General features: G+C 36.8%; 1 protein-coding gene across 1 annotated transcript in view; it reads left to right on the forward strand.

Moving 5' to 3' along the window:
* The first annotated feature begins 10,251 nt into the window (after positions 1 to 10,251).
* LOC120307828 overlaps positions 10,252 to 26,504 on the forward strand; it is a 33,241-nt gene continuing 16,988 nt past the window's right edge. Inside the window, exon 1 of the mRNA XM_039342982.1 lies at positions 10,252 to 10,304. The gene's annotated coding sequence lies outside the window, so the exon portion shown is untranslated. The remainder of the gene's footprint in view (positions 10,305 to 26,504) is intronic.

Consider the following 26,504-nt stretch of genomic DNA (forward strand, 5'->3'; position numbering starts at 1 on the left):
GTTGATCTTAAATGTGCCTATATATAAGATAAATGAATAAATATTTAAGGTTTAGCTCCGATTTATATTTTAACACTATGCAATGTTAACAATAATGGCATTCTCACAGGATAGGTGCACACCCAACTTACCTGAATGCCTTAATTTTTATTGTAGATTCTAAAAAGAAATATAATTAAAGGTTAATTAATTAAATACAGAAAATGTCAGAAAGTTCGATATTAGTTTGGAAAGGGAAAATAGCAGAAAGATAGTCTGAAAAAAATGTTTTGACTCCTTTGCCGCTCTTAAGACTATTAGGGGAAATCCTGATCTTTCTTTGTACCACCATGTCCTTTAATAGTAAATATGTAATTGAGGAAGGCAAAAGAGGATGTATGTCCTATTTTTCATTGTTGAGGAATCTTGATCCCTGCCTAAAGGAACCAGGTAGGATGGGATGGGAATGGGAAGGAAAAGGGAAAGTTTTTACCCTGCTGCCATGACTAACTTTAGGAGGCAGTGCTCATCTTTGTTTCTTGAGCCAAAGAGCCAGGATTATTTGGAGACATTTCCGCAGTCATGTGGCTAGTATGACATCACGCTGCAGCACAAAACACAGTATGCTGTTACCTTCCTGCATGCTTATATTTGGGGTGGGGACCAACTGCTAAAAATTGTTATTCCAGTTCTGAGCTTAAAAAGGAAAGACACAGAACTGCATGTTCTTGTGATGAAGCTCAGTTATGACAGTAATGGTATTAATATGATTTATTTGTGTAACTTTTGGTAATAAAAATGGGAACTGTAGGAAAGATACAATCAGCAAATTGTTTTTTTGAAATATCTGCTTCCATTTCAAGGTTGTTTCATCCATAGACCAATGGGAGTTCCCCTGGTAGCTAATAACTTCAGGAAACATTTTTTTGTGAAGATTGTACTATAGACTATTCAGGGGCTGCTAATTATATAAAAACATAATTGTAAACCCAAGGCTTTCTGAGCAATTTGCAATGTAGCAGTATGCTGCACCAAATGACTTAAGCCAGGGCTGTTCTAATGGTTTTAGAAATTATCTCCAGCTCAGGACATGGCAGGATCCCACCCAAAATGTATTTTAATGTGATCAAATTAAAAAAAACAATACACAATGGGTACTGTTGTATACTCTGTTCGCGTGCGAATGATGAAGACACATGGCGATGCTGAACAAACACTTTATTCTCCTTCTACAACAGTGTTTCCCAAACTTGACAATTTTAAGGCATGAGGACTTCAACTCCCAGAATTCCACAGCCAGCAATGCTGGCTGTGGAATTCTGGGAGTTGAAGTCCACATGCCTTAAAATTGTCAAGTTTGGGAAACACTGTTCTACAACAACCAAGCAAAAGCAAAAGGCACGCAGGCCTTTTTATATGGCCAGAAGCCCGGACAGTGTCAACCAATAGGAACAGAGCGTTTTCGTGCCTTGCACATGTGCACAAGGCCGGCACTGCTCTGTCTGGTCCCGGGCAGCTTTTGGAATGCCCGGGACCAATGCAACGTCCCGAGCCTGCATTTGGTTACAACAGGTACCATAAGAGAGCTATTATATTACACCTGGGACTCTTGGGCAGAAGCTTGGTCCTGCTTTCAGAATTATATTTCCAACAGGAAAGACTGTAAAGCATATTTAGAATGTATTGGAATAAAAATATAATTTTGACCTTTATTTTAATAATAAATGTACAAACTGTAATAATCCCAATTTGAAAATTAGGGATTATTTATTTGTGTTTATCAGCTAAGAGGGCTAATAATCTTCTAAATCAATTTGTGGGTTTTTTTTAACTAATTTGAAGTACTACTTCAATTCAGTTCATAAGATTTAAAACTGTAGAATGGATTACAATAAATTTCTAATCCCACAATTTGGTTAGATATAGTTTTTTCCATTCAATTTTGTCTAATTCTTGGAAACTGCCTGGGCAATCTTATTTCGTTTTTCAGTTTTACGGCAAACTTCTTCAGAACTGGTTTGCCATTGCCTCCTTCCTAGAGCTGAGAGAAAGTGACTGGCCCAATGTCACCCAACTGGCTTTTTGCCTAAAGCAGGATTAGAATCTCCCAGTCTCCAGCATGATGACTTAACCACTGTATCAAACTGACTCTCCCAGACATATTAGCGTCACCCAAAACTCTGGATTAATTAATAGTGTTGAAATGTCCTTTGGGTTCTCCCAAATCCACAGTATTTGAATACACTGCTGAAGAGTATTACTAAGGAAGATGCAAGTTAGCAAGCATAATAAAAGAACAAATGAAGCCATTGCCCATTTAAGGTATGCCCAGGATGTCACTATGGATAGATATTTAGCAACCATATATCAGGAGTTAACTAACAGGCAGAACAGCAAAATGACTTATTTTGAGAATAACATGGTTCTTTATCAGGCTTTGATTTATTTATTTATTAGACTTATATACCGCTTTAAGTGCAAGCACTCTCTAAGCGGTGTACACCAGTAAGCAATGTATATATATATATTTACATTGCCCCCAACAATCTGGGTCCTCATTTTACCTACCCCGAAAGGATGGAAGGCTGAGTCAACCTTGAGCCGGTGAGATTTGAACCGCTGACCTGCTGAACACAGTCAGCTAAAGTGGCCTGCAGTACTGCACTCTAACTGCTGCGCCACCTTGGCTCCTAAATGATCACTATTGCTCCCAAATGATCACTATTTGATTGCTCCCAAATGATCACTATTTGCTTACATAAGACCAACGGGAACAGTTTTATTTTTCAGCTAAATTACTTTTTTTCCTTTCACCCAGAGGAAAGGAGTGCTTGTCAAAGAAGTAATCAATTAACAATTAGCCAGTGGAACAGCTTGCCTTCAGAAATTGTGGGCACTCCATCACTGGAGATTTTCAAGAAGAGACTAGACAGTCACTTGTCTGAAATGGTATGATCTCCTGCAGGGGGCTAGACTAGAAGACCTCCAAAGTCCCTTCCAGCAATATTCTAATCTTAATAATTGCTGTCTGCTTCAGTTAAGAAAGAATTTTATTCAAAGAAAATCAGAGGTAAGGAAAGATGAGCTCTCCAAAAATCAACTGCATCTCTAAAAGGGGTAGATAGGAACAACGATCACTTTATTAGTAAAAAGAGACATATGTACTTTCAGTTATCATATTTAAAGTACTAAGTTTGTTTGGTAGTGGTGCAATTCTTCCCTTAAGAGGTAGTAGTAATATAAAAGTTTCCAGACACTTAGCTCCTAGTCCTGCTAATGAGTGACACTTAGCTCCTTGTGCTGCTGTTGTACTGTTCTTATTTATTTTGCAATTGAGTTATAAAAAAAAGATGGAAGGGGTCACAAATGGAAAACAAGATTGTCGAGATCCCACTGTAACATTCTATTGACTGGAACAGGGCAATTGGACATTCAAACCTTGTCTGGAACGATACTAACATAATACGTTACAAATGTGATATATGCTTTCTAGGTTAAAGAAGCGATCCAAGATAACAGTTCCAGAAGCACTACATGGAACAGACATTGCAGATCTTCAGGCAAAGCAGCTGCTGTTTTGAAAAACATTTTAATTTAGCTAACTTTATTTCCCAGCTATTCAATTTTTTCCCCCTAACTTTGAGGCCATTTAGTCTCATTCATCCTTCAACTTACATAGCTCATCTCATAATCAGCAATTCTCAATCATATCATGGAGATTTGCCATAGATATTTTAATATTATTATTATCATTTTCTTTGTCCTCAGATCATGTGGGAGGTGATTGACTGATTATGTGTCATCTAGTCAGTGTTGATTCTTAACAACATAGATAAATTTCCTCCATGATGATCTGTCTCTAGGAGGAGAGCTTGGTCATTTGTGCTTCAGGTGATAACTCTAGATCATAGGGTCAAACTCGCCACGTCACGTGACATGTGATATATTGAGACTTTTTTTGCATTGCTGGAGCTGGGGTGGATGTGGCCTCTGCATGATGCAACTGGCCCGTGGGTCGACAGTTTGATATCCCTGCTCTAGATTGAGTCATTCGATAAACTGTACTTTTTTCCCTTGAACATACATGGTATTTTCAATAGTGTTCTCCAACACCAAAATTCAAAAACATTAATATTGTTAATAACCTGCTTCTTCAAAGTCCACATTTTCCTTCTGCTGTCTACATGAGTCTAATTCATGTAGGTAGGGACACATAGAAACAACTGAATATCTTTTCCAAGATCTTCATGGATACTCTACCAAGGACCAGTCTGATGTTTTCTTAACTGCCAGTTCCTTTACTAATGATGGTTTATCTTAAAAGATTGAAGCTATGCACTTCAGTATCTTCATTACCAATGTTAAATCTGATTGCTGTGCTTATTGTTATTTTATATTTAATCTTTTAGTCCCATTTTGCTCTCCTATCCTTTATTTTTATATTAGTAGGGCTTGCAGATAATTTGCATTTTCAGCTATCAGAATAGTGTCATAGGTATAGCACCAGTTATTTGTTTCTTCTCCCAATTTTAAAACTATACTCTCCTTTCTCCAGTCTAGCTTTCCTTGTATTTGTTGAATAAATAAGGGAGAGAATACCTCCATGTCTTATTTCTTTGCCAACTTGAAGTCAAGATTGTTTTGCCAAGTTGTGTCTGTAGTGTGGCTTCCTGATCTGTGCATTGGTTTCAGTACATAGATAGTTTTGCTGCTGTGTACTGGGAAAATACTGATTTTGTCAAATGCATTGCCCAATATTTACAGTTAGTATTAGATTTAGAGGTGAATGTCAATACTGTAGTGATTCTACATAGGAGAAACTGATAGGGTTTCCTATCTCTGAAGTCTATATTCAAGTTTTCTTGAATTTCTGGATCTCTATGATTCCAAACATTCTCAATTTGAAGTAACATAGGAAAGAGATGTAGAATTCTCCAGCTTATCAAAAGATATGACCCAAATGTTGTATTCATTATTATTGATTTTTTATTGTTTCCTAATATATCATTCAGAACTAGAATTATCAATAATTGTTTGTTTCAGAAGCAATCCCCATATAAATATTTTCTGTAAACTCAGGGACATGTTTGATGACTTTACAGGGGTCACATCAAGCCTTGGAGAGAATACAGTGCCTTGATGTTTGGCAGTTGGGTCACATTAAATATTTCTTTAAGCTTTTGTCTGGAACTTTTACTCAATCCATGTGAGGGTAACTGAATTGTTTTTATTGTTATATCATTTTCTTTTTGGTTACCTACTTGTTTTTGTCATCTCAAGATTGCTGAGCAATAACCTTCCATTAAAATTATCTTTGGAGCTGATATCATCACCCACAATGATTTTTGTTTTTGGTAGATATCTAACCCTTGACATATTTGCAGTCTGAATCCATGCCTTCTGTGTGACTCCATCCCCTTTACCCATTGCTGTCTTTCCCATGCAGCTTGGTATCTTTCCATCCTTGGGTGTGAATAGCTTCTTAAAAGATTCTTATGCTACCCAAATCACTCCATGTGGAATAGTTTAATGAAAGTTGTACTTCAGCAACCTTAAATATTCCCAAATATTCTAATATGCAGTCATCATATATACATATATTTGAATGCTGCCTAAAATTTTAAATGTGCACAAGTGAACTCTATGAAGCACAATAATTGTCAAATTGCTGTGTTGCATTTTAAACTAATGTATATCCTGCATGTAAATTCAGAAGTAAACTCACACTTTAATACTGCAAAATTTGAGGATGCTAAAACTTGTCCTTGTTTGTGGATTAAGGCAATGCTTAATAAAATGTGAGCACCAAAGAGCTAAATTTGGACCATTACGATCAGATGACAGAAGTTATGACAATAAGAAAAGAGGAACGTATTTAGGAAACTGAAAGTTTTCTGCAAAAAAATTAGGAGGGAGAGAAGAGTCACTGGCTGATCTATTTGACATGGAAACTACTTGAAATTGCTACAGTGCTGTTCGTCTAACTAAGACTTTCACAATACAGCAAAGGTATCAGAAGATTCTTGTTGCTTTGCTTCAGCAGGCTAACAAAGTGATTGCACTGGAAATATTAGAGGTTTTTTTTTTTTGATAACTTCATCATATAATGGAAAAAATTGCTTTTACCACTGGAGACTAATCAATTTGAAGAATACCTCAGATTGTTTTAAAAACATATTTTACATACATGGAGTGAAACAGTCTCCTATGGTTAACTGAATAATACAATGAAATATTTTAAGTGTCAGTTGAAAGGAAAGATATTTTGATATTCCATTTGGAAATCAGGTAATAGAAGTCTTAGGTTGGAAGTGAAACGCCTTTTAACCCTGTTTTCCCTCTTGTAATCTATTACATGCATATTCTAACATATATTATATACTGAAAAATGGTGAGCTCTCACTATATTAATAAACTATAGGTAAACAAAGGATAGATACCCTTCTTCACGTCTTCCATTGTTTCCATTCTACGACTTTAAGAGAGAGAGAGAGAGAGAGAGAAGTAGTTGGCATACTGCCAAGCATCCACCTCTAAATCACATTTTCAGAAAAACTTTTGGGTACAAAACAAAGTTCCACTGGGAAAATAAGGTAATAGGCTATGGGGCTTGTGTGTGTATCCATTAATTACACACCCCCTATGGTGGCTATTTGGTACATAGGCAAAATCACTCTTGACTCCTGTGTTCCCCCTCCATAAGGTTGCTTGCCACTGTCTAAATCTATTTCTAGAAATATTTTCCTAAGAAGTCTAATTTTGCTTATTAGAGCTCATTATAGTATTTCCCCTCTATGGAACAATGACTTTAGTTCAGTCATATGATGGAAAAACTCTAACTCTACCATTATCCCAGACAAAACTATAGATGCTATTTGGGAAGAAGCAGTCTCGGGGGTAGCCTAGTCAGTTATGACTTTAAAGGTGATCACAGCACCTTGAATGTCCCCAAGAAACAAACCAGTAAACAATGTAGCTTCCACAATATCGATGTTATATGGCTATGGTGAGATCTGCTTAACATGTGGACCACATTTTTCACTACTTGCCATTTCTGAGTAGTCTTCAAGGGCACTCTTGCATACAGCAGTTCACCTGGGAGTGACGAGTGACTATTTCAAACAGGTGCATGGACTTCCATCATAGCCCACTGGCTGAAATTACTGTTCTTTCCCACAGGTTTGAGTTTTTTCTTTATGGAGGATAACTGTAAGTCAATAATGGCTTTATCTCTCCAAGGAGATGTTCCTACTGATGACTATGAATATATACTCACTAAACAACGTATTAAAAATCAAAAAATCCTGTTATACCCAAGACCATTTTCTTCAGCAGTCAACCTGCCCTTCATAAATTAGTGAGATATCTATGAGTTTTTAAATTTCAAAGGGCAGTAATCTCTAGCACGCTTTAATGTTCTTCCAAGCTTTTCTGAAGGGCCGATATTAAAAATGCCATGGGAGTTCAGACTGTGCCCCTGTCAACAAGGGGCCATTGAAATCACAGCTCATGTCCTGTTATATTATTTCTTCTATAAGGATTCATGGACTCATAACTCCTTACCTGGTAAAATAATAGCCACGAAATTCTATTTTATGTACATCTGTTATTAATTGGATCAGTATGATACAATTTCTTTGAATATAACTAAATTTTGCTATATTGTCTGTAAAATTAGGCAAACTTTGGCTGACCATGAATGATCTCACCATTAATTGTAATAAGTCTTGTGCTGTTTTATTTTGGTTTAATTTTTAACTCGGGTCTGAGACTGTAATAAAAGATTGATTGATTGACTTCTTCAGCACAAAGTTCCCTGAAATTTGTGCAAATACAGTATAGGAAAATCTCTATATGGGGCAATATATATTTTTTCTGCACTACCTCAGTGTAAATATACAGGAATGAAATCTTTTAAGCATTCAGAATAGCAAATAATTATTGCTTATCAAAATAAGATGCTCTAATTTTATCTCTTATAATTAACCATATAGTATTGACCAATATTGTCTGTAATATGATGCAACCACATTCCACATAATGATGAGAGCAATAAATATAGTATCTGGAGAAAGAGATTCATTTTCCCCGAGTATGGGGTACTACGGTTTCAGAGCTTCAGAACTGGGGAATGAAAAAAAAATCTCAATGAGAAAAATTGCACAAAGGAAAGATGAGTAAACTGCATGCATGTCCACCTATAATGGATCTACTATGTATTAAACTAAAAACATTTGGAAATATTAGAAATATTGCCATCATTTTAATGAAGATGTCAAGATAAGGATCATTACTAAGCACAGAGTATATTTTATCTGGGAAGATCTGAATCCTTCCTGCTCATCTAATCCTCACCTCATATGCCTCTGATGCTTTTGGTTAGTTTTATATTTTAAAACTCATAATATTTGGAGTTCATATTCTTCCCAAAAATAAGATTAAGAAGGTTTTATTTGTCATTTATTTAATTTATAAATTGCTGAATCGAGGGACTCTTAGCAGTTTATAATGCTGTATAGTATAGCAATAAAATCTTCAAGGTGTATTTAACTTAAAATTAAAATGAAGTAAAATTAAAATCATTGAAGTTCCTTCCACCCAACAATTTAGCTGGAAAAATAAAGAATTGGAAGTGAGCAAAAATAGTCCAAGGCAGAAAGGAAGTCATAAACCATTGTTCAGTTAGCTCTTAATCATTTTATTATGATTAACTTGTCTTTTATTTTTAACTTTTCTACTGAGCATTAACTGGTTATGTTATGTTTCTCTTTAACTGGATGACCACAGTTCAAGTGTACAGCCCATCTTCATTAACTAGAAAAAATACCGTGTGAGTTCAATGTGCTGGAGTTGAATGACTTGAATATCTGAACGTTTGTGTGCAAGCCTCCTATTTCAAAGTCTCGTGTTTAAAGTAGCATTGTGGCATTCTGTTGCTGGAGGGGATATTATATAGGACAGGTAATAACTGTTAGCCTAGGTTTCTTTGCCTATTACTTCTAATTTGCAGCATTCCAGTGTGTTCAGTTGTTGACATCAGCAGAAAGCCACAGCACTAAAGCAAAACTTAAATGTTATAGCTTCTCCCCACCCCCACCCCAAGGCTGAAAACTATACAGACAGAGAACAGGAACAAGCAACTTGGCAGTTCCTTCCAGTTGTTTTGAATTACAGCTCAGATAATCCCTCAGGAGCTGGTAGGGATTGAAGTTTAAAATGTCTGGAATGCACCAAATTGCTTGCCATATTTTCAAAATTAATCTTTAGATAAAGATTAATCTCTCTGATCTTTCAGCTCTCTTGTCTTTTTGCATTGCAGTAATATGATTTAGTTAGGCTATGTATAGAAATGTATTTGACATCAGTCGGGTGAACCAAGTAGTGCATCTCAACCATCTCAGCTGTGGATTGGCTGTCGTTATGCTAAACATTTCCATAGGATTTGCCAACAGGAATGGCATATGATTGTAATAGTAGTAAATTATATATATTACACCCAAAGGCAAAATTCTGTAGTTCCACAGCAACAGAACAGAAAACTATAAGCTTTAGACCTGGGCACTTTGGTCTTTGTCCTAAACTTCCACAGAACTTGTCCAATTTGTATCAGTATGTACTCCCATATATTCATTACATCCATATATTTATAAGAAAGTACCAAATGGATTGGAGAATGAGATCATAGTTATCCTGAAGTTATTAAAATATGTAGAAGATTCTTCACTAGACTGTGCTTCTTGACAGTCCATGTTTTTTACCCATTATGGTAAGGGGATATACAGTATTCCATGATGTTTCACATATTCTACCCAGCCTATAGTATACAATGCATTTTTTTTAATGGAAGAGTCATCAAAAGGGCTCCAAATGCTGGAAGACATTCTTATGGGTCCCAGACAATGTGACTGTGCTTCTTACAGCCCCAACATCTACGCAATTCATAGGTACACAGGAACAAACAGAGGAAGAGGGGGGCCTTCTCAAAGCACCAATTTATAAGTTGAATTTCAATAATAGAGGCATATTTATTTCTAAATATGGAATAGTTAATTTACTGTAAATACAGGTAGTCCTCAACTTACAACAGTTGATTTAGTACCATTCGAAGTTACAACAGCATTGAAAAAAGTGATTTATGACCATTTTTCACACTTATGACTGTTGCAGCATCTCCGTGGTCATGTAATCAAAATTCAGATGCTTCTGACTCACATTTATGACCGTTGCAGTGTCCCATGGTCATGTGATCACCTTTTGCAACCGTCTGACAAGCAAAGTCAAGGGGGAAGCTAGATTCACTTCACAACCGAGTTATTAACCTAACTGTAAGTAACTGTACTAATTCACTTAAACTGTACTAATTCACTTAACAACTATGGCAAGAAAGGATGTACAATGGGACAAAATTCACTTAACAAATGTCTCTTAGCAATAGAAACTTTGGGCTTAATTGTGGTCATAAGTTGAGGACTACCTGCATTATCACACACCTTTATATTATTTTAAGACTGAAGCCTAGAAAAAGATGTCATTCCAACTTGGGAAGAGAATATTTTTTTGGGGCCCATTTTAGATAGCAAATTTCTAAGTACTCAGAACAATGTATAAATTTATAAGTTCTTCAGGGATAAAACTATGTGACACATCATCATCTATTGCTATTATGCCCATCATTCCTTTAGAGCAGGCATGTCAAACTGCCGGCCCACGGGCCAGATGCGTCATGCCAAAACTGCGCCCACCCCATCACTGGCAATGGGGAAAAAGTCACGATACATTGTGCGACGTCACGTGACATCGCGAGTTTGACATGTCTGCTTTAGAGGCATTCCCCATTGGGGGAAAAAACTAGGAAAAAAGTATCACCTCATGAGAATATTTAATTTCATATGTACTGTATTTATGACAGTCATTCTGTTCCGAATCATGTGATCACCATTTGTAACTTTTTTAGCCAGCCTCCAGCAAGCAAAATCAATGGGGAAGGCTAATTCATTTAACAACCACATGATTCACTTATCTGCAATGATTTTGCTTAACTGGCAAAAAAAGGTCTTAAATGGGGCAAAACCCACCTTGCTTAGCAACAATTTGGGGCTCTATTGTGGTTGTAAATTGAAACTACCTGTAATTTGCTCAGGTTGTATTTCTCCTATTGGATGCTCATAGAGACACAAAAAATATTACAACTTCCAACAGGATTCTGGGTTCCAGTAACTGAAGTAAATGTGCAAAGAGAGTCATATCACAGAGGAGACAGAAGAATAATTCCCTGCAGAACTAAGGGAAAAGTTACAATAATAGCCATAGACGTCTCAGAAACAGAGTTAGGAAGTTTCAGCAGATGCAGAAGCTGGAAGGATAAGAATTCCCCCCTCTAGCCACTCAAGTGGATGAAAATAATCCTGAAGTCTCAAGGGACTGCCCTTGTGCTAGACAAAGGAGAGCAAAGAGCCTGGGATGCTGCAAACCACAGAGCAGTTGGGACAACATGTCTCACAAGTAGTGATTCCATTACTATGCATTTAAGGGATCTATATTAAGTCAAAGACACTGGGAAGAACCCTTTCAGACTTTCATGAGAAACGATTCACAGTCTCCAGAGGTTTCAGGAAGCTGCGCAATAGCCATCTGGAGAAGAGAGGGAAACTAAATAAAATAAAAAATATGGCAAGTCATCTTAAAAAGCTGCACATGCCTGTTCAGCAGTGCTTCTCAAAATGTGGTCTGAAGACCCATGGGGGGAGGGGTGTCTCCTAGGCTGCCTTCTGAGGGACATGCAAAATCAAAACTATTTTCCAGCCTATGTTAAAAAAAACAATACAGGTAGACTTTGACTTACAACAGTTCGTTTAATGACTGTTCAAAGTGTCAATGGCACTAAAATGTGACTTTTCATACTTACGACCATTGCAGCACCCCCATGGTCACATGATCAAAATGCAGGTGCTTTGCAACTCCTAGTTATATCGGTCGCAATGTCCCGCAGTCATGTGATCATCCTTTGTGACCTTCTGACAAGCAAGCTCAATGGGGAAGCTAGATTCACTTAACAACCGTATTACTAACTTAACAAATGCAGTGATTCACTTAACAACCGTGACAAGAAAGATCGTAAAATGGGGCAAAACTCACACAAAAACCGTCTTGCTTAGCAACAAGAAATGTTGGGCCTCCATTTGAGGATTACCTGTTGAGGACTACTTGTTCAATATTAAAATCCCATCAAATGTTAGAAGTAGTAGCAGCAGCAGTGGAGGAACAGTGGAGCCCTGCCTGTATCTGCCTGTGTGGTGGTAGCAGCAGATTCGAGAGCTGGCTGCAGACAGGAGCATCTTGGCATCAGGAATATGAAAAGATGCGGTGGGCTGATGGTGGAGCCTGGTGGGGCAGCGGATCAGCTGGTGCAGCTCACTGGTGATGTTTGGCCGGTCCTGAAAGTACCGCAGCAATGCAAGGCAAAAGTTAGTTTTCTCCGGACTATTTCATATCCTCCATTTTGCGGCCCATCCCAGGACAAGAGGAGGCAGTTGTAACCCTATTGTGGGCCGCAAAATCGCAAGATGGCTATGGCTACATCCCTGGGAGCAGGAATCCCTGGCTGAATGGAGGATTCAGATGACCTGGTAGACTTGCATCCTGTGCCCAACAACTGGCCAGCCAACTTGGGAGTTGCTTCTTCCCCATTTATAGGACTTGGGTCTCAGATGGATTAGATCTTTTGATTTGATTGTGGTGGCTGGACCAATGAGGACATTGTGGGTTTTGGACTGTCTTGTTGGTGTGGGGCAGAAAAAAAAATGAAATGTGTCAAAATTTGGAAGATCTTCAGAACTCAGTGAATCCAAATTCTCTTTATCTGAAGCATCATATTACAAAGGCATGCCTGGATACAAGATTCATTTAAAGTGCAAGACTGACGAATAGGTTTTAATGTAATCTAATACAAAAAGTTCACTGATATGTCAGATTCCACATTGCTCCTAATGTTTGAGAAACTAATACTTAATGAATTTTGGTATAGTATCAAAAAGCCTATCCAGTTATCTGAAAAATACTCAGAATACATCTCCCTTTTTCCAAGCATATATCTGTGTTAAAGTCAGATCACATGTTTCCACTAAAAATGTATTTCAATAAATTAAATGCAAAACCAACACGAGAATCCAATTGTCTTCTATTAAGCCAAATATTAAGCAAACATCTGAAAAGATGTCTTTTATTTCGATTTTTTATTTATTAAAAAAGTTTCTTTTCATGAAATAGATTTTATTTATATTAATATCTAAGGGTTAAATATATATTTTATATGATTCAATAAATACATATTCTAAAAATGTATCAATTTTAATTTTTAATACAGTAAATATTGATAACTATAACCCATAGAAACAAAAGCTTTTTTGGAGTCCTCCAACATGTTTAAAAATGAGCAGGGGTATTGAGAGAAAAAAAGTTTAAGAAACAATCCAATGTAGCAAGAAATAAGTTTTGCCTTTATTTTAAATTCTGATACAGCAACAGAAATGAAAGAGGAAACAGATGATTATTTTGTAACAAATGGCTTTCCAGTCTGTAATCTGCCTAACATTTAAGAGCAAGAAGCTGGCCTCAGTCAATAATCTACTTTTAAATTTAGGCAGAAAGAGAGGGAATGTTTTGTGTGCAGTAGTTTGGGGATCATTTGTAACTAGACAAACCAGTTATACTACATACCCTAACTTCACCCCAGGGTCAGAAAAAGCCAGAAAAAAGCAGTACAATGGCCAAGGGGCTACAAAATGGTGTTGGCCTTGATTTTGAAGCCACTTCAAATTTCACTAAAGAGAGAAGAGTGTATTGAATTAAATTACTATAAATTTATCATTTATTTTGCAAATGGAGAAGAAAAAAACCTCAGCAGGGAAAGGCTTTGTAAAATTGCATTGTGCCATTAAGCAAAGAAGAGGTGCTCTGGGACTGCGATTTGATGTCAAGTCAGCTCACAGAAAAATATACCACAAAGAAAGGGTGTAACTTTAGAGAGAATTACTTATGGGTGGCAACCTCCAGGCAAATGCACTTTTTTAATTCATCTGTGCAGGAGATAAGGCGAGGGCAGCAAAGAATTATAACCACAAACGGCACCAGAGAATTGAGGACAGGGAACTAAATGCTGCTGTAAATTGGAGAACATAGACAAAGGACCAAATCTGTAGCCATGTGTGGATCGCTGCAGGTGTGTCAGAGGCCAAAGGCACAAATTCACCATATGTGGAGGGAAAAGAAAAAGAGACATACACCATTAGAACTGGGTCACAGTGACTTTTGAAAGCTGATGCATGTCACCACCCCGTAAAAGGCCCACAGCTGCTTGATTATTCACCATAGAAAAGAGACACAAGATCGTAGACACAAACCATTAAAATACACAGCATTGCTTATTTTGATGAGAGGGGAAAGATTAACTATGAATTGAAGAATATTAATTTTAAATCTAATACAACACATACATGCCAAAATAGTTTTCTATTGATATTTATATAGTTCTATCTTATTCTATACCTCTGTGTATCCTTGGGCATCTAATTTAGTATAGTCTAACAACTACTCAGAAATAATTGCTGTAAAGTTATTGTTAAAAGAAATATTAAATGTTTTAGTCCTAGTGGAAATCTCAAAGTACTTGTACCACCAACCCATATCTAAATGACAAAGTTATTTTTAACTGAAGATATCAGGAAACCAGTTCTCTTGAGGTCAAAAATTTAGAAATTGAAGGTTTGTTTACCAGTCCTAAATGCATGCACAAACATTTCCCAGGGTGATTCAATCCAGGTAAATCATTGGGCAGGAGTTAATGTAATTAGAGCAGATCACTGAGTGCCAATGTTCATGTTGCAATGACCTTGTTGCACTGCTTCAAAGGATCAGGCTATTCAGGAATCTAGGTAACTAAGTGAGATAATACAATAATTCAACTGCTGGATTCAACTGCTCACAGACTATTTGGCCAGCCCTGTTAAGGGTACCAAATACAATATATTGTAGTAGAAGAAACATGAACTGATCAGACTTGAATTCTCCAGTACAGGAGATGGATAATCCACCAGTGGGTTTTCTCTGTCTGCCTACTCTTGAGACCAAGTAGCCAAATTTGACATGCCCCCTCTTGCTAGGGGATCCATTCTTAACTTGGTCTCAGCTCTTGAAGACTTGTGTTGGCTTGGCTCTCAGCTATTTCAGGTCAGACAAGAAATTTATTGGTGGATTATCTTTAGATAATTGGCTATCTTTAAATTTAATTACCCTCCCTGACCAAATTCCCCATAGATACTGGGATCCTTTTGGATCTCAATCATTTAAAGGTAGGGTGTGGGGGGGGGAGAATCCCTTCCAGTTTCCTTCCATTCCCAGGGCTCTGGGTTGGGGGGGGGGAAGAAGGCACTAGCAGAGGCTATTTGCTGTGCTTTCTCCCCAGCCTTCTCAGCTTTTTACCCCAACTTGGGGGAAAATAGCAAGCTCCACACCCGGACTCAAATTTGAGTCCAGATCGTCGGAGCTTGCTTGAGCAGCCCAGGGAAGCCGCGGGCGCCATTTTAATTGCCCTTCAGGCAGCGTGAGCCCCTGAAAATACTGGGAACTCCGGAGAACGAGATAGAGCGTTTCTGAGAACAAACGTTTTTGCTCTAAAACCTCCGGATTCAAGACCATTAGCAAGAAAAGATTCACCTGGGCATTGGATCGCCGTGCAGCCCGTTTTCGGAGGGAAAATGGGCCATGGCCGCCATTAACAAGCTCCAGATCCTGCCGGCTGTTGGGGAAGCAATTTAAAGGCTTTTTGCAGATCGGGGGGGGGGGTAGCCTTCCCTTAACTAACCCCAACCGCGTGCGAACGGGCGCAGCCACTCAGCGCCCAAATTCCTCGTGAGGCCCTAGACCAAACGAGGCCTGCCCTGACTGACGAGGCCCATTGAGCCTAACGAAGCCTGCTGCAGGAGGCGCGCAAACCAGAAGGCCACGTGGGCTCAGGGAGGCCCAGCTAGGCCAATCAAAAAAAAAAATTACAGCAGGGCACAAGGAACAAGGGGAGGGGAACCCTGGACATCCCTTCCACTTGGTAGTCGCCATCTTGAATAATTTTATTGAACTATTCAGGCCTCTAGTCCTCATTGAGGTAGCCTCAAAATTTAAAAAAATTTTCCCTTACTGGTGCACATTGCCTGGTCATCTAAGGCCTCCGGGAGGAGCCCAGAGAGTGGCTCCAAACGTGCCTTTATTAAGATAAATTTTAATCATATCCCAAAAAACTGCAGCCTCCTGAACACACCGAAACTTATTGAGAAATTTGAAGTCAATTAGGCTCAACAAATCATTCTAGCTGTAGCCTCCATGCATTAAAAAGAAAATAAAATGTCTGTCATCCAATTTAAGTAAAAATAACAACTCTCAAATAAGAAACCAACTGAGAAATTTTAACACACCCTGTATGCAATTGGCAGAAATTGGTGAGATGTATATAATGGCAACCTTAAGCAGAAATTAGTTTCAATTGTGATTTAAAAGTAAAATGAACTGAATTATTTCCTTGCCATGTAGTCCAATACAAAAAAGACAATTCGTCATTAACAAAAAACAAAAATCAAGATGAAAAAACAGAAGCCGATACTTATTCTAGAATGCTTATTTTTAATTAATTGTCATAATGACAATTAAGGAATTAGTAAGTCAAATCAAGTCTTGGGTGCTTTTTGAGTTTGTTGTTTGCTTGCAGATATATACCCAATTGGATGATGATGATGATGATGATGATGATATTACCTAGTGATGATGTAACTAGTTAGGTAATGAAACATCTGCAAGCAAATAAACAAGCTCAAAGAGTATCAAGCACTCTACAATTCAACCCTGAGTTACATAGATTTTCTTCTGTGAAATAAGTATGTACATTATACATCCAGCAGTCAAATGATCTTGAGGTTATTTTTCCTGAATATTTCAAACTTCCAAGAATTCTGAAAGGAAGCAGGAATGGAAATACGCCTTAGATTAAGAAACTACGTCACAATAACAGGATGCTATTTTGAAGGTCAGTGTTCTATCCCAGCCTATAGACGTCCTTGTTAAAGGCACAAGGACCAAACCCCTGTTGATAAAATAGGCTGGAGATTTTAAAACAAAACAAAACCCTTTTAATATGGGTGACAAACCTGCCAGATAGTCCAAAACACAAACAGCAAAACTCAATCCAAATGAAGGAAATAGTCCACAGGAAACACGATGCAAACAGAAGAGTAGTCACAAGCAAGACAAACAGACCAGGATCCAAAGAAGTACTTTGCAAACGGTTGCCTTCAGCAACCAGCACCGCCCACACCTCCTCTTTTTATACAGCAGTCCCAAGGTGTTGCCTCTCAATGCCTTCTCCTTTTACCCTGGAGTTGCCTTATTGACTGCTACTGATTTACTCTTGCTAATTGACGACGTGTGTATGCATCAATTAGCATGTCCATCAGGTGTGAGTCCTCCGAGTCTGACTCATTCTCCTCACACAGCTGAGCTTCATCAGGAACACAACTGGAGGGCCCAGGCTCTGCATCAAACCGTGAGTCCTGTAATTCATCAGAGCCTCCCTCTGCCCCTGATGGCCCTTCAAATGCCTCCTCCACCTCCTCCTCAGATTCCTCAGACTCAGCTGTTGGGAGCATAGGCTGGCACGGAATCACAACAGTCAGTTTGCCATGTTGTAATATACCTATTAAAGTCTTGTTGAATTAACCCTGCATCAATGTCGTATTTTTTTCCCTTTGTTAGTGGGGTTGAACTTCTTCAGGGAACTGCCACTGTTCTAAGAAGGAAAGTTCCTTTTCAACTCCTCAGTTACTTTGACTCAGTAAAGAATGTATTTATGTTAGTCATTTTGAACTTATATGTTTGAATACACATAGACAATGACAGATCTAAGGAGGAATCAGTTCTTTTTTTTTAAGAACTTTTTTTTATTTTTCCCAACTCTCCCCCATACATATCAACAAATATACCACAATATTTTATCACGTGTTAACATACATTCTTTTTACATTCTTATCTATCAGATACTCTTAATAAAATAAAACAAATGCATACACATAAATTTTTGTGTTGCTCGCCCATTTCCCCTTTCACTGTATCCACACTACTACTCTTTCTTCTCTACCTTCTTTCTCCCTTTCTTCTCTTTCTTCCCTACTTCCCTTTTCTTCCTCTCCTCTCCTCTTTCCTTCACCACTCCCCTCCCATTTCTCCCCACTTCTCCTCCTCTTCTCCTCCAACCTTCCTACTTCCTTCCCCCCTCCTTTACTCTCTTCTCTCTCTCCTTTCTTCTCTCTCATCCCTCTTCAGATACAATTCAGGGGTAATGTCCAAGCAACTCCTCTTTCTAAATTTCCCTATCTATGATTATATATAATAAGATTAACTTTCTATTACGTTAATACTTCTATTTATCTGACCTTCCCGGTATATACTTCTGTAAATATTTATACAACCTCCGATTATTCAATACTGTGTCGCCTGGGTCTCCCTCCTTATCTCCTCCTTTTTCTTCCATCTAAATTGGCGTTAACTATCTTTTAACCATATTTTTTATGATTGGGTGAAAGGAGGAATCAGTTCTGTAATACTGCATGTACTACAGTATGCATGTATTTACTCTAGCTGCATGTATGCTATTGAAAATGATAGGAGCATTTATTCAGGGACGCCGTTATCATCAAAGCAGTCATTGAATGGGGCATACATGTATTAAGGAAATGTTTTGGAATTCTGCAGAACACCTTAACAGATCAAATGACATAAAAGGGAGGAAGAAGCTGAAGACTTTAATGATTAAGACCAATGTTTTTTTGTTTGCCCTGAGTTCTATGGTAAATAATTGGTATCAAGATGCAGGTTGTAGACTTACTCAACAGCAGAGTGACACAATGGATGACCCCATTTCTAACCTTGGATAAAGTACAGAGGCTCTGCAAATTAATAATTAATCCATCCCTTAAGAAATTATTGCCTTTAGTAATGACTTTAGGAATCAAAAAATAGTTTCTAACCTACCATTTCAGGAGGGAGCTAATTTTGGTGATAGAGGAATTTTTTCAGATTTTGAGGAAGAAAGGCTTCTTTTTCTTAATTGATTTGTCAATCCCATATTCAGAGAGCTTTAAATTAATTTCCTTGGTTCTGTCAGATTTCAAATATAAGGGTCAATGCAGAGCAGAATTGTAACATTGTCAAGGCAAGTCTCCTTTGAGCTGAGCTTCTGGTGACTTCATGGATATTTCTGAGCATTTTCTTACAAGAAATTCCCAGCATTTCTTTTCAGTTCCTTTCTGCAGCACTGTCTGCTTGATGATAATTCTGAGGTTACTGAATCAAAAATTTTACAGTGAAGTACAGCTTCTCCCCAAGATGAATCTGTGGGAAGTACTACACTGATTTGTATTCTGATTTCTTTTTTTAAACAATATTTTATTATTTTTTTATAATCACAAATCCTTACTATTTTATCAGCAACATGTTTTCTGGGTTCAAATGTTTAGCTTACTTACTAATACATGTTAAACTCTTTTCTCTCTACCTCATTTTTCTAGCCATTGATAAAATGTATCCCATGTTCTAAAGTATTCTGAATCTTCTTTCTCTTTCATTTTCATTGTAAGTCTGTCCATTTCTGCACAGTCCAAAATTTTCTTAATTATCTCTTCCTCCGCTGGTAATTCTTCATCTTTCCAATGTTGAACAAATACAATTCTCACTGCAGTTAGTACATGTAACATTAAATATATACATTCTTTCTCATGATTTCTTACAATTATACCTAACAAAAATAATTCTGGCTTAAAATCTACATTTTTTTAGCATTTTCTCTAACCTTATATGTATTTTTGACCAAACTCTTTTGGCTTTAGGGCATGTCCACCAAAGATGATAGTATGTGCCTGGTTTTTGTCTACATTTCCAACAATTGCTAGATATATTTTTGAACATTTTTGCTAACCTCACAGGTGTTAAGTACCATCTGTAAAACATTTTATATAGGTTTTCTTTGTAAGCCACCAACTTTGTTATTTTAGAGTTTCTTTCCCAAAGGCTTTGCCAGTTTTCTAACTCTAGGTTATGCCCAAAGTTTTTTGCCCATATTATCATTGTTTCTTTAACTTGTTCCTCTTTCATCTTTAAACTTAATATACACTTATACAGTTTCTTAATCAATTTTTCATCTGATGTCAATAGTATCTGGTCAAATTCTGTCTGTTCTTTATAAAATCCAGATGTTTTAGCATCTTTTTCATATCTCGTTTGAATTTGCAGGTGTGGCAACCATGATAGATCAATGCCCTGTTCTTTCAGTTCTTGTCTAGATTTTAGTTTTCTTTCAATATTCAAAATGTCTTTATAAGTCATATTTTTCTCATAGTTAATTAGATTTGGATGAACAAACACTTCCATTGTTGAAAGCCATCCAGGTATTTCCATGTAAATTTTCGCTTTTACCTTTTCTCATTCTAGAAGACGTGTTTTTCTTATATAGTGGTTTTGAAAGTATCTATGTATTTTATTCTTCCCATACCATAGGAAGGCATGCAATCCAAGTTGTGGGTCATGCCCCTCTAGGTATAGTAATCTTTTATGTCTAAGAGTCACCCATTCTTTTAACCATGTTAATACAGATGCTTGATAATATAAAGCCCAATCTGGCAGCCCAAATCTTCCATTTTGTTTTGCTTCTTGTAGCATTTTCAATCTAATTCTGGCTTTTTTTCCTTGCCAAATAAATTTCAAGATCAATGTATTTAATTCATCAAATACTTTTTTTTCCAGTTTTATAGGTATTGTTTGAAATAAAAAGAGTAATTTTGATAAGATATTCATCTTCACCGGTGCTATTCTCCCTAGCACTGAAAGTTGTAGATTTTTCCATTTTTCCAAGTCTAGTTTTATTTGTTTTAATAATTTTACATAGTTGTCTTCTTTTATTGTTGCACATTTTGCTGTTAAGTATATCCCCAAGTATTTAACTTTCTTAGCTATTTGAAGATCTGTTTTTTTCTGACAATTGATTTCTTTGTTTTGGTTATCACTTTGGTCTTTTCTCTATTCAGTCCTACCACTTCTCCAAATTCTTCTATCTTTTTCAGAAGCTTGGGGCTTGTCTCAAGCAGTTCTTCTAATTTAAAAACCAAGTCATCCGCGAATGCTTGTAGTTTATATTTTTCATCTTTTATCTCCATTCCTTTAATTTCTGAGTCTTGCCTAATATTTCTATTCAATACTTCCAGTGTTAATATAAATTATAATGGGGATAATGGACATCCTTGTCTTGTGCCTTTTTTAATATTAAAATTTTCTGTAAAATCTCCATTTACAATTACTTTAGCTATTTGTATATGATAAATTGTTTTAATTATATTAAAGTTTTCTCCATTTTGTTTAGTTGTTGAATCATAAATTGCCAATTTTCATTATCAAAAGCCTTCTGTGCATTTAGAAATATTAGCGCATCTGCTTCCCTGGGTGCATTTCAAAGTATTCCAATATATCTAAAATCATTCTTAAATTATTTTTTATTTGTCTCTTAGGTAAAAATCCATTTTGGTCTGCATGTATAAATTCAATCAAAAATCTCTTTAATCTTTCTGCTATTGAAGCAAAAAAATTATAGTCCATGTTTAATAAGGATATTGGTCTATAATTCTTTATCTGTGTCAAGTCTGAATCTTCTTTGGATATTAAAGCAATGTTGGCTTCTATCCAAGTATTTGGTATTTTAGCCTCTAAAAGTACCTCATTACATAGTTCTTTTATTAATAAGCTTAATGTATCTTGTAGGCATTTAAAAAACTCTGCGGGTAGCCCATTTGCCTTTTTATAGCCTGTTACCTCCATCATTGATATTTTTTCATTTAACAAGTTTTGGATGTTCTCTGAAATTTTTGGTAAGTCAGCTTTTTTATATATTGCTTTATTTTGTCTTGAGAAGTTTCTTCTGTGTCGTAAAGTGTCTCATAAAAATCTTTGATTATTTTTTCATTATGTTATTTTGGACTTGTAAATTCCCTTTTGAATCTTGCAATTTATTTATCAATTTTTTCTCTTTCTTTTTTCAATTTGTGTGCTAACAACCCACTCAGTTTATTAGCATTTTCAAAAATGTTTTGTTTTGCCCTTTTAATTTGTTGGGCCATTTTTTCAGCCTCTGCTAAGTTTAATTTATGTTTTATTATTTCCATTTGCTTTTTAAGAGTTTTCTTTTGTGGATCTCTTATTAGTTCTGATTCCAATTTTATAAATTCCTCCTTTAACTTTGTTTGTTGTTGCTTTTTTTCTTTATTCTTTTTTGCCATGTAAGCTATAGCCAAATATCTAAAGTATTCTTTGGCTGTATCCCACACATTCCATTTCCTTTGTTGCTATTTGTATAAATTCTTTCTCTTTCAGAAAAGATTGATTCAGAGATATCATATGGATATCCCCCGAATTAAGCATGATTATACAAGAGATCAAGATAGAAACTAATATATGGGCAGACCGTTATCCGATAAAGATGACTTGGAGAGGAGCTAAGAAAAAAACTAAGAAGATCTCTGAATCAATCTTGTTATCTTGTAGGCATTTTAAAAACTCTGCGGGTAGCCAATCTGGACCCAGAGTCTTATTTTTTTTGCCATTTATAGCCTCTGTTATCTCCATCCTTGATAATCCGCAAGGTCCTACTATTCAAAGTTAATAGTCCAAGGGAGATCACCAACAGTTGAGCTTCCACTGTCCTTAAATAGCTCTGAGATTAAAAATCTAAAATCCAATAGACTCCCCAGACAACAAGAAGAAAAAAGAAAAGAAACAAAAGAAAAAAATAGGGAGAGGAAAAAAAGTTTATAATCCACTTCTGTCTTCCGACCCCCATCCGGAGATCCCTTATGTGCACTTAACAAGCCGCGTGCACTTTAACGAGCAAGGGGAGTGATCTCGTTCAACGCACGAGATTCACTCCGTGTTTTTGAGTTATGAGTGGAATGAGCAGGCTCCATTACACTCGTCACTCGAGGACTACCTATATTCCAATTCAACAGTGTTCAGAATCTGGCTTTGCCCACGTATTAGACAGATGGTGGTACAGATTATTAGTAATCCAGATTCCCTCACACGGTCAGGACTAAATTCTAGCCAACTAGAACAGTCACACTACATTAAATCTTGTGGTCTGGTAAGGAATATTGTTGAAGTCAAAAAAAGAGTTGAGTTTTAGCTTTCTTTTCAAATTCAGGTTATGATAGTAGAGGAATTTCTATGCAGCCTTCAAGCATTCACTCTGGAACTAACCTCTACAAACTCCACTCCATCCCTAAGAGTGGGATAGACGCAAAATTGACATCTGCAGAAAATCTTGCTAATTACATCCTAGATTTTCTCTACAAGCTATAGCAAAAGAAACATTACAATGTTTAATGTAGCATATTAAATTTATTTAATTTTAAAAAGCAGTTCTGCCTTTAACTTGTTCTAGGTTTCAGTGCCACTTTCGTTGGATTGTCCTTTTCCTAGTCTTTTTACCCAAAAGAAAACAACAAAACAGAATCAATCAGCCTTCTCTTCTCATGTGCCATCACATTGGCTGGGTCATGTATCTCAATAAGCCAAGCTGGATTAACGTCTAAAGTATAAATGGTGTAATTTTCCCATGAGATGAATTCCTAATCCATAGTTTATTAATCACAGTTGGTCATTTCACAGAACCTACCAAGTTAAAATTAAACAAATCACACTCTGGCTTAGCATAATGTGTGAGCCCAAGTTAGAACTGGAGCCAATTTTACTTCTGGGTTAGCTGCAGTATAACCAGAATTACAAAAAATACAGCCTTTCCATCTTCACTTCACTTCACAAATTTGAAGAGCTGGGGGGACATGTTTCCTCATTTCTGGGAATTCTTCACTCAACCAGCCTTCAAACAATCCATTCACCCCACTGAATTTCAACATATTGAAACTTGCCTCTTTCCTCTTCCCTCTCTCGGGGAAAAGTTCCCTTTTCCGAAAATGCTGAGATCCAGTGATTTCCCCACTATAGCTCGCAAAAAGCCCTTATATGCAACAAAAAGCAATGTCCACTCAAAATCTTTTTTGCAGTGATTACAAAACAGACGAGAAAAGCAGGGGTGCTAGTACAATAATGTTCTTTTTTTCCCCTTTTTCCTTGGAGATAGGAAGAAATGCTTGTTGCTCCAGGATCTGTGATAGCTTAAGAAACTAGGACACCAATTGGATACTCTTTCTTGCAGCCATTCTCTGGTAACCTTCAACTTGCTTATAATACCTGTTCTGCATATTTCAAGATTGGCAAAACAAAGGCAAATGCAATACGGCTTTAAATTGCGGGGGAGGAGAAAGCAGCATGAAGTGGAAATGTTCACATTCACAGGCTCTAATAGAGATATATTTGCATGGGGAACACCCTTATTTGCACTGAAATGAACAACAAAACAAAGCAAGACTGTATCAGAGCATGAACAATCCGGGAATAATTGCTGAGAACTCGATTTAAGTGCTACACCAAATCCTAGTATGCAATGGCGACACCTGCTGGCGCAAAAGGAAAGGGACGGAAAGTACCGGCGCTTTGAAGCTAAACATATTCATAAGAACCGTATAGATTTTCCTACACTTTTTTTTAAGGGAGTAAGGATCACTAAAGTCAAGATTTTAGAATTAAAATTTAAAAAATAGAGAAAAAATTGGGAATATATAAGAAAATAGCAAAAGAAAAAATTCGTAAAGAATCAACTTCTAATCTTCTTTACAGCAGTTATAAATGCATTTATATTTTGCCCTAAGGTTTCATCATAATTTCCCTCTTTCTATAGCAGTGGTTCTCAACCTTTTTAATGCCGCGACCCCCAACTGGTCATAAGTCGAGGACTACTCAACCGGTCGTAAGTCGAGGACTACTCAACTGGTGCAGCACCGTTTGCAGAATGGGACTTTTGGCGGGCTCAGCAGGGCAGAGACAGCCTGGACAATTCCTATTGGCTTTTGAAAGCCAATAGAATTAGACTCTATTCAAGAGAGTCTATTCTATTGGCTTTCAAAAGCCAATAGAATAAAAGGGAGTAGCACAGCTAAGGAAAAGGGGGAAAAAATGGCGGACTGCGTTGTTTGGTGACCCCCGTGAAATGGTCGTTCGACCCCAAATGGGGTCCCAACCCACAGGTTGAGAACCACTGTTCTATAGTCTACTTTTCTAATCTTCAAACCCACAAATTACAAGTTCATTTTTCTTTTTCTTTTTTTCAGCATGAATGGAAACATAACATTTATGCTTTGTTTTTGTTTGTTTTTTTGTCTAGCTGAAATAGGTGTTAAAAATAATGGAGGAAAAAAACCTATGCTGCTAGGGTATACTAGCCACTTTGGAGCAACCAAGATAATATTCTTGCTCCTACTTCCCAAGGGTGTGTAAGTTCACTGGACTCATTTGGGCCATATTACTGACCAGCCAGGTGAATATTTGCAATACAAGTACTTAGTTCATTCAGTGTTATTTTGCCCTACGACTCAAAGCTGCGTGCAAGCAAAATACACAAAGAACCCACAAATATATTAATATCATGAGATTGCTTACACTGAATCTCAGCAAGTCTAAAAGAGGATATAGAATGCAGCCAAAAAACAGTTTAGTCAAACAAACAATTATCTACCAGCAAAATACACAAAAACAAGTATCTCTCCTGTCTAATAAACTGAGATCCACAATTAAGGAAACTCTAATTTCTTGTTAGCCAACATTTGAATGTATTTTTTCTATAAAGGAACAAGGAAAAGAACTTTCAGACAAAGTGTAATAGTTGATCTGTTGAGTACATTTTCTAGGTACTTTTCCCTTTTTTCTTTTCTATTGCCATAATTTTCAATTTTGAAGTAGTCTTCACTCTTTAAGATTGTTATAACCATCAGAGTAGCTGGGAATCAGGTGGGATATAAATTTAATAAACTACTATACATACAACAATGTGAAATCACAGCTGTCAATTCTTTAGCTGACAGAGGCCTTCATTTGCATTGAGTTTTCCCAAGAATTTAGGATGTTGTAATATACCAGCACAGAGTATATATGCAGTTCCAAGCAAGGTGGCCTTGTGTAATTGACAGATTTGTCAATTGTGCAGACTTTGTCATTGTGCAGATTTTCTAATTTAATAATTTTAATGAATTATTTTATGTATTGAAACTTTTCTTTGTTGATTATTTTAGCATCTAAAGTAAGCATTGGTTAAGTCATGTTGTTAAACCATAACTTGTTAAACAAAGTACTTTGCTTATATAACAATTCATGGTTTATAAAATACAGGGGTTGGATTTCTACAGCAATGTTAAGAAAAAACAAAGCAGAATAGGCCACAGTTTCATTGTCAGCATATGTACCTCCTGAATTTACAGGTTATACCTGCATAATGGAGAAAAGTGACAATAACTAAAGAGAATGAACATACTATTGGGACTAATCTGGTCTTCCAG

Source organism: Crotalus tigris, unplaced genomic scaffold (assembly GCF_016545835.1).
Source record: "Crotalus tigris isolate CLP2741 ecotype Arizona unplaced genomic scaffold, ASM1654583v1 scf7180000017831.1706817, whole genome shotgun sequence".
Classification (NCBI taxonomy): domain Eukaryota; kingdom Metazoa; phylum Chordata; class Lepidosauria; order Squamata; family Viperidae; genus Crotalus; species Crotalus tigris.